General features: G+C 46.7%; 1 long non-coding RNA gene across 1 annotated transcript in view; it reads left to right on the top strand.

Moving 5' to 3' along the window:
• The first annotated feature begins 821 nt into the window (after nucleotides 1–821).
• Gm32200 (predicted gene, 32200) overlaps nucleotides 822–14068 on the top strand; it is a 28709-nt gene continuing 15462 nt past the window's right edge. The window contains exons 1-2 of the long non-coding RNA NR_151615.1: nucleotides 822–1046; nucleotides 1489–1567. This is a non-coding gene — a long non-coding RNA (predicted gene, 32200). The remainder of the gene's footprint in view (nucleotides 1047–1488; nucleotides 1568–14068) is intronic.

Raw genomic sequence — 14068 nt, 5'->3', positions numbered from 1 at the left:
AACCCAAATACTAACTAATACTAACTAAATACTAACAAATACTTTTAAAATTTACATCTCAGCTGGGCGCTCAGTTCTAGTACTTGCTAGTGAGGCTTCTGTCCCCAGATTCAAGGAGGAAGGCTGCCGGGTTTCAAAGGAAGCTGAAGGAAAGACATGTACTGACCAGAAATACTGAAATGAATGCAAATGGTTTTTCTAGGGCAGCGAGAGGAGCTGTTGGCGTCCACTGGACAGGTCATTAGCATAGCTACAGACCAAGATTGTTGACATGGTTCTACACTGTGCTAAAATATTATCTTGTTTTCTGATCTGACAGGGTGTCACATAGCCAAAGCTGGCTGCAAGTTCTTTACCTTCTCCATCTTTACAACGTGTAGCAACATCATGTTATCTATGCTACAAATGGACACTTTTTAAAGCACACAAGCCTGCATTCTTCCTTCTGTCACCTTTCTCTGCTGCTGGGACTAAGTGTTTTCCCTCTGCATTCCAGCCTGGCACTTCTGCTCTCTACAGTGTGGGAGCCAGTGCTTCTGTGCCTTGTGCTGTGACTCTCCCTCATGCTGCTTTAGTTCCTACTGGTGCTGTTTATTTATTTTTTTAACCGTGAATTTATGTCATAGGAAGCCACATGGAATCCCAGAATTAACAGAAAGATTGCTTTAAGCTGAAGAAACATAAGGTTCAACAGATGAAAACCTTCCTGGGTCTTCTTTATCTTACTGAGAGTCGGGAGTCCTGGAAAGCAAGCGGCTACAAATTCTTCTTCAAGTCACATCGGCTTGAAAGGGAGACTCAAATACTTTCCAAATACTTTCCTAGCTTGAAGGGGCTGTGGAAGTTATCAGTATCGAAAGGGAATCGTGAGCATCAATCACTAACAAAATGGGGCCTGGAGGCTACAAGAGAGGAACATGGAAGCATTTGATGAATTCCATTTGATGAACCAAGCAGAGCAGTTCCCTCGAGGCAACTTGCACAAGGAGACTTGCCTAACTTAACAGCAGCTGTCTGCAGAAAGAGCTATCCAGCTCTGGCCGCAGGTACCTGTGAAACCATGTTCATTGCTTCAAAACAGCTTACATGGACTCCTTTCTTGCCTTTAAAAGCTCACCCTCCACCCTAGCCTCCTTGGATGTAGGCTGATGCAGAACAGAGTGTATCTTGTACTCTTCTGCTGTTCTTATATCAACTCTGCTTTCCAGAACTGGTCTCTCTGTTGTTTAATCTGGAGCAACAAGCTAGGCCACATAGAATTATGGGGAGAAATGGCACAGACTTGTTTGTTTCTCCTAAACAATCCATTTGTCTTTCTAAGCAGTTAGCTTTCTATAAATGCCTTTCTTCCCCTCTTCTTTACCTACTGCAGTTAAAAGGCCTCAGGGTCTAACCACTCTTTTTGAGCTAATCCGTGCATATATGTGTTCTGCATGGAGTTAAACTCTGCTCTCTGCTCTTAATCTGTCTTTCTGGTTTAACTTACAGGCTGCAGCTACAAAAGAGATGTCCCTCCTTCACTGTCTTAGCTACTGTTCTTTTGCTGTGATGAAACACCATGACCAAGGTAATTTATAGATGAAAGCATTCCATTGGCATGCTTACCGTACCTCTTCCCTGAGTGGCCTGGTGGGTACCGAGAGAAGCCCTATATTGCTTGTTAATTATATTATAATCTTTTATTTTGAGATTATAATTAGATAATTTCTCCCTTCTGTTTCCTTCTTCCAAGCCTTCCATAGAGACCCCTCCTTGCTCTGTTTCAAGTTCACAGCCGTCTTTCTCATTAGTTGTTGTTATGAGTAATTTTTTTAAAGATTTATTAATTTATTATATGTAAGTACACTGTAGCTGTCTTCAGACACCCCAGAAGAGGGCATCAGATCTCAATACGGAGGTTGTGAGCCATCATGTGATTGCTGGGATTTGAACTCAGGACCTTCGCAAGACCAGTCAGTGCTCTTAACCACTGAGCCATCTCCCCAGCCCCTAGGAGTATATTTGTATATACATATATATTCCTAAACACAGAAATGCAACCTACTTATTCTGTATAACGTTAGTTGTATGCTTTGATAACCAGTTGGCATGCTCTTCCCCCAGGAAGGCTCTTTCTCCCAGCACTCCTTAGTTAGTGATGGTTCTTTGTGTAAGGCTGAGGTCTTGTGGAGTTTCGTCCATCGGCTTCGTCATGTCATGCTTGTTAAGCTCAAGGTTGGGCAGGCATGTGGACGAGACTTTATGGGTGTAGCCTCTGAGATTACTAGGTGATAAATCTCACAGCAAACAGTCTGACTCTTACAACCTTTCTACTCCGTTTTCCACAACGGCCTCTCTGAGCCTTATGTGTGGAAGTTTTGAAGATGTATTCATTGAGCCTAGGCTTCACAGCTGTGCGTTTTCACTGGTTGTGGTTTTCTGTAATGGGCTCCATTTGTAACAAAGGGAAGGTTCCTTGATGAAGGGTGAGGACTACCCTTCTCTGTGGGTATAAGGACGAATGTTTAGAGTGTAGTTAAGGGTCGTGTAAGAGTTATGCTGGCTTAGTAACCTCCTTATGCTGGAGGTTGTAGGTTCTCTTCCAAGATTCATGACTTCTCCAGCCCTGAGCAGTTGACTAGCTTTTGAAACGTGGTTTCCCTCTTGTTGAGGATGTCTCAAGTCTAGTTAGAGAGGTGTTGGTAATCACCAAAGTGTGTGTAACACTTCTGCACCCTTAGGGCAATCCTGCCATGCTGGTCATTGTTGTGGTTCACAGGCATCGTAGCTGGGTAGGACTGCTGGCTGTTCTCCTTGTTTGGAGGCTTGTATGGTGCTACCATGTAAACTAGTCCTCAGAAAAGAGGCTCTCAGGTCAGTGCCAACTTAGGGGCCTTTGGGTCCTGCATTTGGAGTGCATGGCGCCTTCAGCGATAGACTTACCTTCTGTCTCTCTGAGGAGGGGGTGGGGGCAGCCAAGGGCAATAGCAATAATCTGTAATGTTTTAGAAGTCTCTTGGGCAACCCTGACAACGACTCAAAAGAGAACTTCTTTGGGGATCCTTGTTGTTAGATGGTCTTTGGCTCTTGGAGGGAGCACTGTCAGCCCAGATGAGAAAATTTTATTTAAGCCGTATACATACCTCTATACATAGACGTGTGTGTGTGTGTGTGTGTGTGTGTGTTGTAGTGTTTTAAGTAGCGTGATTCTTAGAACTTTTCAGATATCTTCACGGTTACTTCACTCTCTTCTATCCAATCTGGGTTTATCTCCCTCTCCCCCTTCCTTATCAGAGACCCCTCCCCTTCCCACTGATGGGAACGGGAAATGATACAGAGGTTTTTAAAGCCTTCTAATTGACAATGTCCAGGAGAGATGACATAGCACCTTGCCAAGTGAGTGTTTGGAGACTGGCTTGTTGTGCCCTCTGACTGAGGCCCCGTGTTTCTGCTCTGTTGTGGGTGGGGCTTCTGAATGCCCCGCTCAGCCTTTGTTCCACTGCTCCACTGGGACAGAGCCTGCCTTGCCGGAGGAGGGATGACTCCCACCCCTTTCCTTTCCAGTGAAATGTAATAAACATGAAAGTAAAACAAAACACAGACAGACACAAAGCAGACCCGGGAGTTAGAAAAACAGGCATTGGCTAAAGCATTAGAGGGGAGACGGGCAAGGGGGCCCACAGGCTCTGCCCAGGGGCACTCTGAGGAACCACGGCTGCTTCTAAATAGGAAGATTTGTTTCTTGTCCATCCCTGACCCCTATCCTAATATCTCTTTCTAGCAGTTTCTTTAGTTATCCAAAGGCAGGAGAGTGAACAAAGAGTGGGTCCGTCCCAAGAAACACCTCCTCCTCCCTCTCCTCCCCACCCCTGCCCAGGAGCACATGCCTGCAGGAAGCCCATTCTGAGAGCCATTCCAGCCACGGGTCCTCTCAACATTCCTCTGTGAGTTACTACAGCCTGACCTCTCTCTGACCCAGCAAAAGAGATCTACTAAGTGACGGTGACCATCTATGTTATCTCAGGGTTAGGGTCCCTTTCATGTCTCACATCCAGTTCTCAGCCCCACTGTGATGAAAGACTGGCAGCCCTAGCAGCTTGTGCTCTTGTGTGTGTGTCTGTTGTCTGTGTCTGTGCCTGTGTGTGTGTGTGTATCTGTGTTACTGTAACGACTGAATGTTGTTTCAGATGATGACATCTTACGTGGAGCTCCAGCATGTTAACAAGTGAGGAGGGTGGGAGGCAGAGGGTCTGAGGAGGCAGCCATGGCTTAACTGTCCTCTCTGGAACTAACGATCACATCCAGTCATGTTGTAGAAGGGTTGGGGGGCAGAGGTGGTACAGTGCCTCCACGAATGGCTTCCACCCTTATTGTGGGATTGCTTACTGAGAGAATAGGTCTATTTTAAAATAGCTTCCTAAGATTGTACTCCCACCTGTCCACCATGTCTGACTAAAGGTCCTTATGGGGAGTGGGGGAATAATTATCTCCATTTTGGACTTTCCAGCCTCCATATCTGTGAGCTGAATAAACTTCCAGTATTTATAATTTACCAAGTCTGTGGAAACTTCCAGTGTTTACAATTTTCCCAGTCGTCTGTGGTAATCTATTACAGCAGCAGTCATTGGACAATAAAGATCAAGGAGTTTGTAAAGTGTCCACATTGACTTTGAAATATTTAATACCCAAGCCATGGCTTCCAGAATGATCTAGGAACCCAGGCCCAGCTGTTCTCTAAGGTCCCTTCAGACTTAAAACACTAACACCCTACTCTCTCTTAAAATGAAAATCAAGTCCTCTCTTCTAGAGCCCTACAGTTCAACACACATGGTATGGATAGGAAGTAGGAGGGGAAAAGTTCTCTCCCTAGGCCCATTTCTCCAACTTGTAACTTTGTAGGGGAATAGTAACAGAGAACAGTATAGGGACAACATAACCAATACCTACTCCTTATCGGGGAATTGCAATTTTACTGGCTTGTCTCCTAAAGGAATAAAACCTGGCAGACAAAGTTCAAGCTCTTATTTTATCTCCCCAACTCTACTTTCTTGCTTTTATCCAGATGAAATCTATCATGAACAGTGCTTCCCAACTCATCAGAGCCTCTTGTTCATGAGAAGTGCTCCCCAAATCTGTCAGTCAGATCCACTTGTTCGTGAGCAGTGCTCCCTAACCCCATCAGAGCCTCTTGTCCTTGACCTCTTTCTGTTATTCTCTGTGCTTCCTGAGCACCATCAGCTGAATCATTCTGTTCTGCCAGAGGGATTCCAAAGAAGGGGTTAAGTCAAGGAATTCTGAGATGGAAGGTTAATCTGGTGGACTGGCCTTCGTTAGAGGGTCTTAATTAGGATGAGTGTCCAAGGAGAGACATGGTGACATTGGAGGTTAGTGACAGCAAAGCAAAGGCTGGTATGACCTGGCTGTCTGCATCTGTTTTCTGCTGCTATAACTGGGTAATCCATAAAGAGCAGGAATCTATTTTTATAGTTCTGGGGTTTGGGAAGTCCAAAGCCTGGGGGCGAGTGTCTGGCAAGGGGTTTCTTGCTGTCTCATCGCCACAGTGGAGAATGTCACATGAGAGAAAGAACATGTTGAGCACACGGGGCACAGGAAGATCCCTTAAGAATTAACCCACTCCCAAGACAGCTTCATCAACGTAGTCACAAGGGCAGAGCCCTCATAACTTAATTACCTCTCAGAGGCCCGCCTTTTAGTGCTGTAGGATTGTGCTTCTAGCACACAAGCTTCCAGGTGACGTTGAAACCATAGCTGTGGTCAAGAGCCAAAGAGTCCAGGCTGCCTCGTGTATGTGCAAAGGTGAGGGTCCGCCCCTAGGGTTCCTAAAATGAGCACAGCCCTGCTGGCTTACAGCAGACTTTGGCTCAAGAATTCCAGATCACGATGCTGTGTTATTTCAAGCTACTGTTCGAAGGCTGATTTGTTATAGCCGAGGCAGGAAACCAACAGTCAGTTGGGTGAGTTTCTACTGCCCCATTGCATTGTGGTGGTGATGGTTGGTTTTATTTTTGCTTTGTTTTTGAGATCGAGTCTCCCTTTGTAGCCTGGACTAGTATTGAAGTCCAATCCTCTTTCTTCATCGTCCTGCAAAGCTGGGATTATGGTCTGTGCGTTTTTATATTTAGACTAGAAAATTAAAGCGACAGTGACTTTCTGTTTGCTGTTTGGTTGGTTTGTGACAGCATCTTAACTATGTAGCTTAGGCTGGCCTGGAACTTCCCAGAAACCAGACCAGCCCGGAACTCACAGGTATTTTCCTGCCTCTGCCCCCTGGGGTTGGAGATAGGCAACATTATGCTTGTCCCTAGAAGTGATAATTCCATATTCTGTTCTTTCTTTACGCACCTGTGATTTTGAAATCTCAGTAATGACTTTATCTAACAACGCATGATGAGATTCTGTTTTGAGACCACCCACCCCACGGTTTCTATCAGACTCTAAGACAAGGGTCGGATGTTTCTAATTTTCCACAGCAATGACCATCCTGGTAGTGAAAAAGAGCTTAGGCAGTGTGTGCTGGAGCAGGGCTGCTCACCTGGTGCCGGCCAGAAGCAGGCAAAGCAACAGGAGGGGCCCAAGGACAAGACACCCCCAAAGGCACACCCCCAAAGGCACACCCCCTCGTGACCTATTTCTTCCAGGTACATCCTGCTCCTAAGGTTTCCACTGCCTCCCAAAATAGTATCATCAGCTGCAAGCCAGGCCTTCAACACAATTCAAACTCTAACACGTGTATGTATTTCTATATACACACAGCTACACATATGCACACAAACATGCAAAGTTCACTAGAGTTTCTTGAATGTTCAGTTTAGAGATTTACTCCATCCTCCAGACTATAGAATACATTTCAAGATCCTTAGCCTGTGTGTACACATGACAGGAGGCTTCCCAGGAGAGGGACAGGATGCTGGGAGACAGGAGGAAGAAAGCTTTCTTGTTGACCTTAGTCCCTGGATGTTTGCTTTTTCTACAGGCATGTATATTGTACTTAAAAGTTCCACCCAGGCATGTTTGCCTGCTAAAACAGAGATTGAAAGCCAGCAGTCCTCAGGCTAAACACAAACATGGTTTCATTTGACCTACACAGTGTTTTAAAAATAAGGAAATACTCAGTGGCGTTACATAATTAGGATCGATAATCCAAAATTCCAACTTCTCCTGAAAAATGGAAAAGTAGAAAATATTTCACCTGCATTTTCATGTGCTAGCAATGGAGCAAAGTTGGGCTGGGTTGTTTGTTTGTTTGGTTTGGTTGTTTTAAAGTTTATATGTGAGAGTGTGTTGCCTGCTTGTATGTCTGTGCCCCTGGTGTCCCTAGAGGCCAGAAGAGTGCGTTGGATCCCCTGGGACTGGAGTTACAGATGGTTGTGAGCCACTTTGTGGACATGGGGAACTGAAACCAGGTCCTCTGGAAGAGCGGGCAGTATTCTTAGCTGCTGAGCCACCCTTCCAGCCCCAGGGCTATTATTATCTTTTAAGTAGAACAAGTGTTTGCATGTTCTGCCATGGTCTTACTAGTTACTTTTCTTAATGCTGTGACCAGATACCTGACAAGAAGCACCTGAAGGGATGGGCATGACGACACATGCCTGTAATCCTCACATTCAGGAGGGTGAGGCAGGGGGTCAACCCAGGGTCATTCTCAACTCTATTGCAAGTTTGAGGCCAGTGTGACTATATGAGACCTCATCTTAAACAAACAAACAAACATGGACCAAGAGAGGAAGGGATCATCTGGGCTCGTGGTTTGAGGGGCAACAGTCTCTCATTGTAAGCAAGGCATGGCCCCTTGCAGCTGAGACAGGCCAAGAATGATGCAGAGTTGCTGGGCCAGTGGTCAGAAAGCAGAGGGCAGAGGAAGCCAGGGTTGGTATATAGCCCCCAAGTTTGCCTCCTGGGAATCCGCTTCCTCCAGTGAGACCCCACCACACCTTCTAAAGGTTTGACAACCTGCCAAAGTAGCACTGCCAGCTGGGGACCCGGTGCTCAAAGTCATGAGGCTCTGGGGGGACATTCCACTTCCAAACCTAATGGTCCCGGCTTCTCTGTTGGGTTAGCTTTAGTCTGTCTCCCGACCTTCTGGATCATTTGAGTTTTTCAAACAGCCAGAGCTCCCAGATAAACAATTCTTACACCTAAATTTTAATTTCAGATAGCAAAAATTGGTATAAAAATGTCCCATATGTCGCTGAGTATTTAATATTTTCATCTAATATTAAATCTAGCAGTTCTAGATTAATTTTAGGTCTATGAATGTTTTGCCTGCATAAAGATCTGTGTCCCGCATATATGCCTAGTGCCTGTTGAGGCCAGAAGACAGCACTAAACTCCCCAGAGCTGGAGTTACATGCAGTTGTAAGCCATCATGGTGGTCCTGGGGATCAAACCAGGTCCCCTGCAAGATCAGCAAGTGATATTACACACAGAGCCGTCTTCCCAGGTTCTAAATTTGGCAATTCTAACCAGCTCTTCAGCTTTTACAGCCTGGCCTCCACGACCCCAACTTTATCTCCTGTTGCTCTCTCTTCCTCAGATCCTTCCCTCTGATCCAGTCAGAGTGCTGGCCAGCTTCCTGCATGTGGTGTTTACATCCTTCTGACTGGGAAGTCCTGGCTCTGCTCCTTCATGGTTATTCAATATTACATTATTGTCTCTTGAAGACAAATTGAAGTTCCAGGCCTAAGGAACGGTTCTCTGCTTTGATTCCTGCACTCTCTGCCCCCACACTCTGACCTCTGACCCGTGGACACTCTCTGCCCCCACACTCTGACCTCTGACCCGTGGACACTCTCTGCCCCCACACTCTGACCTCTGACCCGTGGACACTCTCTGCCCCCACACTCTGACCTCTGACCCGTGGACACTCTCTGCCCCCACACTCTGACCTCTGACCCGTGGACACTCTCTGCCCCCACACTCTGACCTCTGACCCGTGGACACTCTCTGCCCCCACACTCTGACCTCTGACCGTGGACACTCTCTGCCCCCACACTCTGACCTCTGACCCGTGGACACTCTCTGCCCCCACACTCTGACCTCTGACCCGTGGACACTCTCTGCCCCCACACTCTGACCTCTGACCCGTGGACACTCTCTGCCCCCACACTCTGACCTCTGACCCGTGGACACTCTCTGCCCCCACACTCTGACCTCTGACCCGTGGACACTCTCTGCCCCCACACTTGCTGGCAACACTCTCTTCACCTTTAGAACTTTGGTTTTTGGGGAAAAAAATCCAAACATTTATTTTATTTTCAAATTTATTTTGAATTATTTTATGCATATGGGTATTTTTGCTTGCATATATATCTGTGTACCACTTGTGTGCCTGGTACCCCCCCCCCCAAAGGCCATCAGAGGACACCAGATATCAGATCCCCTGGAACTGGAGTTATAGATGATTATGAGCCACAGGGTGGGTGCTGGGAATCGAACCTTCGTCCTATGGAGGAATGTTCAGTGTACCTAACCACGGACCCATCTTTCAATCCCAAATCCATCACTTTTAAGTGCATGTCTCCTCAGTGCCCCTCCAGCTGGCTTATAACCAGGAACTCATACTGACTGCCATGGGCCCTACCCATTTGTGCGTGGGAGGCAGTTCATAGGAGACCCTTCATGCCAGGGTGGTACCTCAACTCACTTCATCCCAAAGGTTGTTCATTTAAATTGCTAACCATGGCTGGGGAGATGGCTCCCCCATCAAGAGCACTCACTGTTCTTTCAGACACTTCTGTCCCCATCACCCATGCCAGGAAGTTCATGGTGGAACTCTAGACCTAGCACATCCAACACTTTCTCCTGGCTCCATGCATGCCCAAGCACACACAGAGACAAACACGCAAACATAAAAATCAGACACAAAATAAATATTTGAAAATTAAAAATAAAACAGCTAATTAACTGAGCTCTGGTTACTATGCCACTGTCTGGGTATTTCTAGAAGTGGAATGGTCTTGGGTCCTCATGCTGCCAGCTTTAGTGTCTGGCGTGCAGTCTCTGCTTCATGGATGTCATGTCTTTACCTGCTGGAAGGGAAGAATAACTTGCTTGGGCCTGTTTTATAAGGACACCCATCCCATTCTGGGAGACTCTGCTCCCATAACTTCATTCCATCCAATTAATTTCCAAAGATCTTTCTTCCTAATTCCACTATGGGAGGAGGGATTTCAACATAGAGATCAGAGGAAGGGGAGGGTGGACACAGCCATTCAGTCCATAACAATAAAGTTTCCTAATGTCCATAACTCCGTGGGTTAGGTGGATGGTTCTGGCCCAGACTGGTTTGGCTAAGTGGAACCAGGTGAAGTAAGATGGCTTCGTTTATATCTGGGGTCTCACACAACCGGAGCCTCTTATTCTCAAGGAGGCTGGCTTGTCCCCACAAGAGCAGAAAGGTACCTGGCAGACGTTCTGCCTCTGTCACATTTGTTATCTTTCCTTGAACTCATAGCAATCCTCCTGTATCAGCCTCCCAGAGCTGAGGTTACAGATGTGAGCCACCACCCTGCTGATGTGCCTCTTGAGCCTTGTTTTATGTTAACTGTGGAAACTTTTTTTAAAAAAACAAACAAACAAACAAACAAACTTATTTTAGATTATTTTATGTGTATGAGTATTTTGCCTGAAGTGTGTATTTGTACCAGGTATGCCTGGTGCCTGAGGAGGTTACAAGGGGGTGTTGGATCCTTGGAACTGAAGTTCCAGATGTGTGTGAGCCACCATGGGGGTGCTGGAAACTGAACCTGGGGGCTCTGCAAGAGCAGTGGCTACTCTTAACCACTGAGCTGCCCTTCCAGCTTCCGGATGCTCTTTTGAAGCCAGGCTCTCTTTGCTGACAACCTGCTTCAGCCTTCACAACCCGTATCTCATCCTTAAAATGCCAGGAGCTGAAGATTAGGTGTGAAATCAACATTCGGAGAGTGCTGGGGGCCCGTGGGAGTATCCAAGCCCTCTGAACTTCTGAAAAAGGATTCCTACTCAGCCCCAGGAGAAATAGATTAGAACCCTTAAGAGTGAGAGTTGACCCATACACTCTCTTAACTCCCAAGAATGTCAAGAATTTACCAAGATTATAAAAGGTGGATTCCTGTGGGCAAGAGAGGGAGAGCTAGGGAAAGCTGAGACAAATGTTGTGGGCAGTGCAGAAGCACAGGCAAGGCCAAGCTATCTAATGAATGGAGCTCCGTGCAAAATTAAAATCCCAAGATTAAGATGATTAGAAACTTCAAGATGGCAACTGCAAAGCAAGGGACCTTTCTGATCACAGAGGTCAGTGCAACACACACACACACACACACACACACACACACACACACACACACTTCCTTGGGGAGCATAAACTCGAGAGCTGACCAGGGTAGTACCTGTGTGTCCAAGATTGAACAGTCTTCTAGGGGAGTCAGTCTGTCTGTCTAGCAGCTTGCTCTGAACTTATTCAGTGTTTAGTGAGCACCTCCCCTGAGCAGGCATGCTGGGTGGAGAGAGCCAGTAAGTCCTTGAGTTCCCTGAGTTCATTCGGAACCGGCAATGAGATCTGCCCACATCTAGGGTAAACTCCGGATCCAAACGGGAAGAAGAGAGACCTTAACTCTGTTGCTGAGGCTAATTTCCAGTTCTTCAGTATGGTTTGACTTCAGGTCCCAATTCCAGGTTCCCAGTGTGCTTTGTGGTGTTCTGCTTGGACCAAGCCCCAGCCTAGAATAACTCAGTATTCCTCTTCCAAGACAAGACATTTCACCTCCTGCCACCAGACCCAGACACCACCGACCTGAGCTTGCTGCTGAAACCTCCAAATGCTGTTAGCTGTTTGACCATCCTGAGGTGGGTTTGGGTGCTCCTAACAGTGGTTTTAGCACATTGGCCTCCCTCCCATCTCTCCTGTAACAAATGCCAGACCTTGCTTTTATGTCCTGCCATTTGCTCATTTCTTGACTCTGTGATGATGCATGGATTTAGATTCCCAGCTAACTGACCCTCAGCAAGGATTAAAGTATGTGACTGCGAAGGCTTTGGGAGCCTTTATGTATGTCAGAATGATGTGAACCGAGCCTCTTTCCCACTGCGAGCAAAAGTCTTTGGCCTCCTGCCAAGGTCTTAAGGGATAGTTTGTGAAAGAATGGTCTTGGGACTAGACATGAAGAGAAAGCTGACATTTGAAGGCACCATCTGCTTTGCTGGTGGCTCCAACCCCAGGGCCATTTTGAATGTTCCATTCTACCTACCTGGGTGCCAGGGACCCTGCTTGGCAAACAGCTTTCCTAACCAAAGGCCTCCAGGCAGATAGACACTTCAGATAGCTGACTCTAAAGCAGCAGACGACCAAGGAGGGCCCTTTGTGTAGCTTCCTCCTTTTGTAAACCTGCATTTTAGAATTCCTGAAGCCTTGATGGTATGGGCATGGTGGGGGGGGCGGGGATCAGGGTTAGGGAACGAGGAGGATGGGGGAGTGGGTGTTAAGATGTGGCTCTTCAATGTCCTGTTGAAAGATATTTCAATGTAGGTATTTCCCTTTAGGAAGACCAAGTTGCAGGGGGTAGAACCACGGGACTCTTTTTTTTGTTGTTGTTTTGTTTTTTCGAGACAGGGTTTCTCTGTGTAGCCCTGGCTGTCCTGGAACTCACTTTGTAGACCAGGCTGGCCTCGAACTCAGAAATCTGCCTTCCTCTGCCTCCTGAGTGCTGGTATTAAAGGCATGCGCCACCACGCCCGGCAAACCACAGGACTCTTGATGAGTGTCCCTATGTCTTAGTTTGCTTAGCTTTCCTGTTGCTATGAGAAGATACACTGGAAAAGCCACTAAAAGGAGAACAGTGTATTTTGGCTCCATAGTTTAGATGTTCCATACATCTTGGCAGGGACCTCAAAGCAGCAGGAGCGTGAAGCGGCCACTCACATCACAGCCAGAGTCAGGAACCTAAGGATGCATGTTGCGGGCCGGCCAGCAGCTGGCAACGAACGGTTCAACTGAGATGGCAGCTCGGGCTGAAAGAGAGGAACTAGACGGACGGAAGAAAGAACGGAGCCAAGTCAAAGCCAACTCTGATCAAAGCTCAATTTTACTATATCAGCACGCAGTTATGAAGGAGGGGAAGGGGGGGTTGATTTCCACCAAATAGTCCTGGGGACCAGGAGCAGGAAGACCACGTGTATGGCTCCGAACAGCAAAGCGGCAGGTTCCAGCAGTGGGCGTGGCAGAACGATTGAACGGCAAGCTCTATCCAGGTGTAAACAGTGGAACCATTGAGGCTGGGGGAGGGGAGGCTACAGATGCACCATTGTGCTCAGCTGGCCTTCTCCATTTTAGACATCCCAGCATCCTCTGCCCAGGGAACGGGCTTCCCACATCAATAAACTAAAGATAATCCTCCTTGGGCACCCCTAGGGGCCCATCTCCAAGGGCATGCCCAGAGGCCCAATACTCCCTGGTGATTCTCTCAAGCTACTAACACTTCCACACATCCAATAATAGAGTCAGCCCAGAAGGTTTGTTCCCCTGAGGACCTGAGAGGACCTCAATGTTCAAGCATGGGGTTGCCTCTGAACATATGCAAGGGGGAAATGGAGCCTGCCATGTGAGGAGACCAAGCAGAAGAATGGACAATGAGGAGAGACTCCACGGTACAATGCCAGAGCCTTTGAATCCACAGGCCATTACATCCCTGTATCTCCCAAGTGTACCAGGCTCATCTTATAGAGACTCAGGCCTCTGAGAGGGTACAAATGAAGTAAGTCTTTAGGTTTTTATTTTTCTGTAAACTAAGAAATTTGAAAGCCAATTAATATTGACATCTTAATTATTTTGGTGTCAATAACTAATTAATGACAAATTAATTAATTAGTCAACAATACCTCTTAAGCCACCAAAGGCTAATGTGAGGAGGGAGGCAGCTTAAATGACTTCAGCAAAAATTTTAAACCCTAGAAAATATGAAAATATATGTCTTTTAATCTAGTGAGACAAAAGTTTTATGGGCAACTTGATTTCAAAGTAGTAGATATTTGGAAAGGGAGAATGTGAATCTGGCCTTTCAGAGTGTTAAGTTCTAACTACAAAGCATCTACTGGG

Source organism: Mus musculus, chromosome 1 (assembly GCF_000001635.26).
Source record: "Mus musculus strain C57BL/6J chromosome 1, GRCm38.p6 C57BL/6J".
Taxonomy (NCBI): Eukaryota; Metazoa; Chordata; class Mammalia; order Rodentia; family Muridae; genus Mus; species Mus musculus.
Note: the sequence above shows the minus strand (reverse complement) of the source record. Positions and strands in the feature narration are given on the sequence as shown.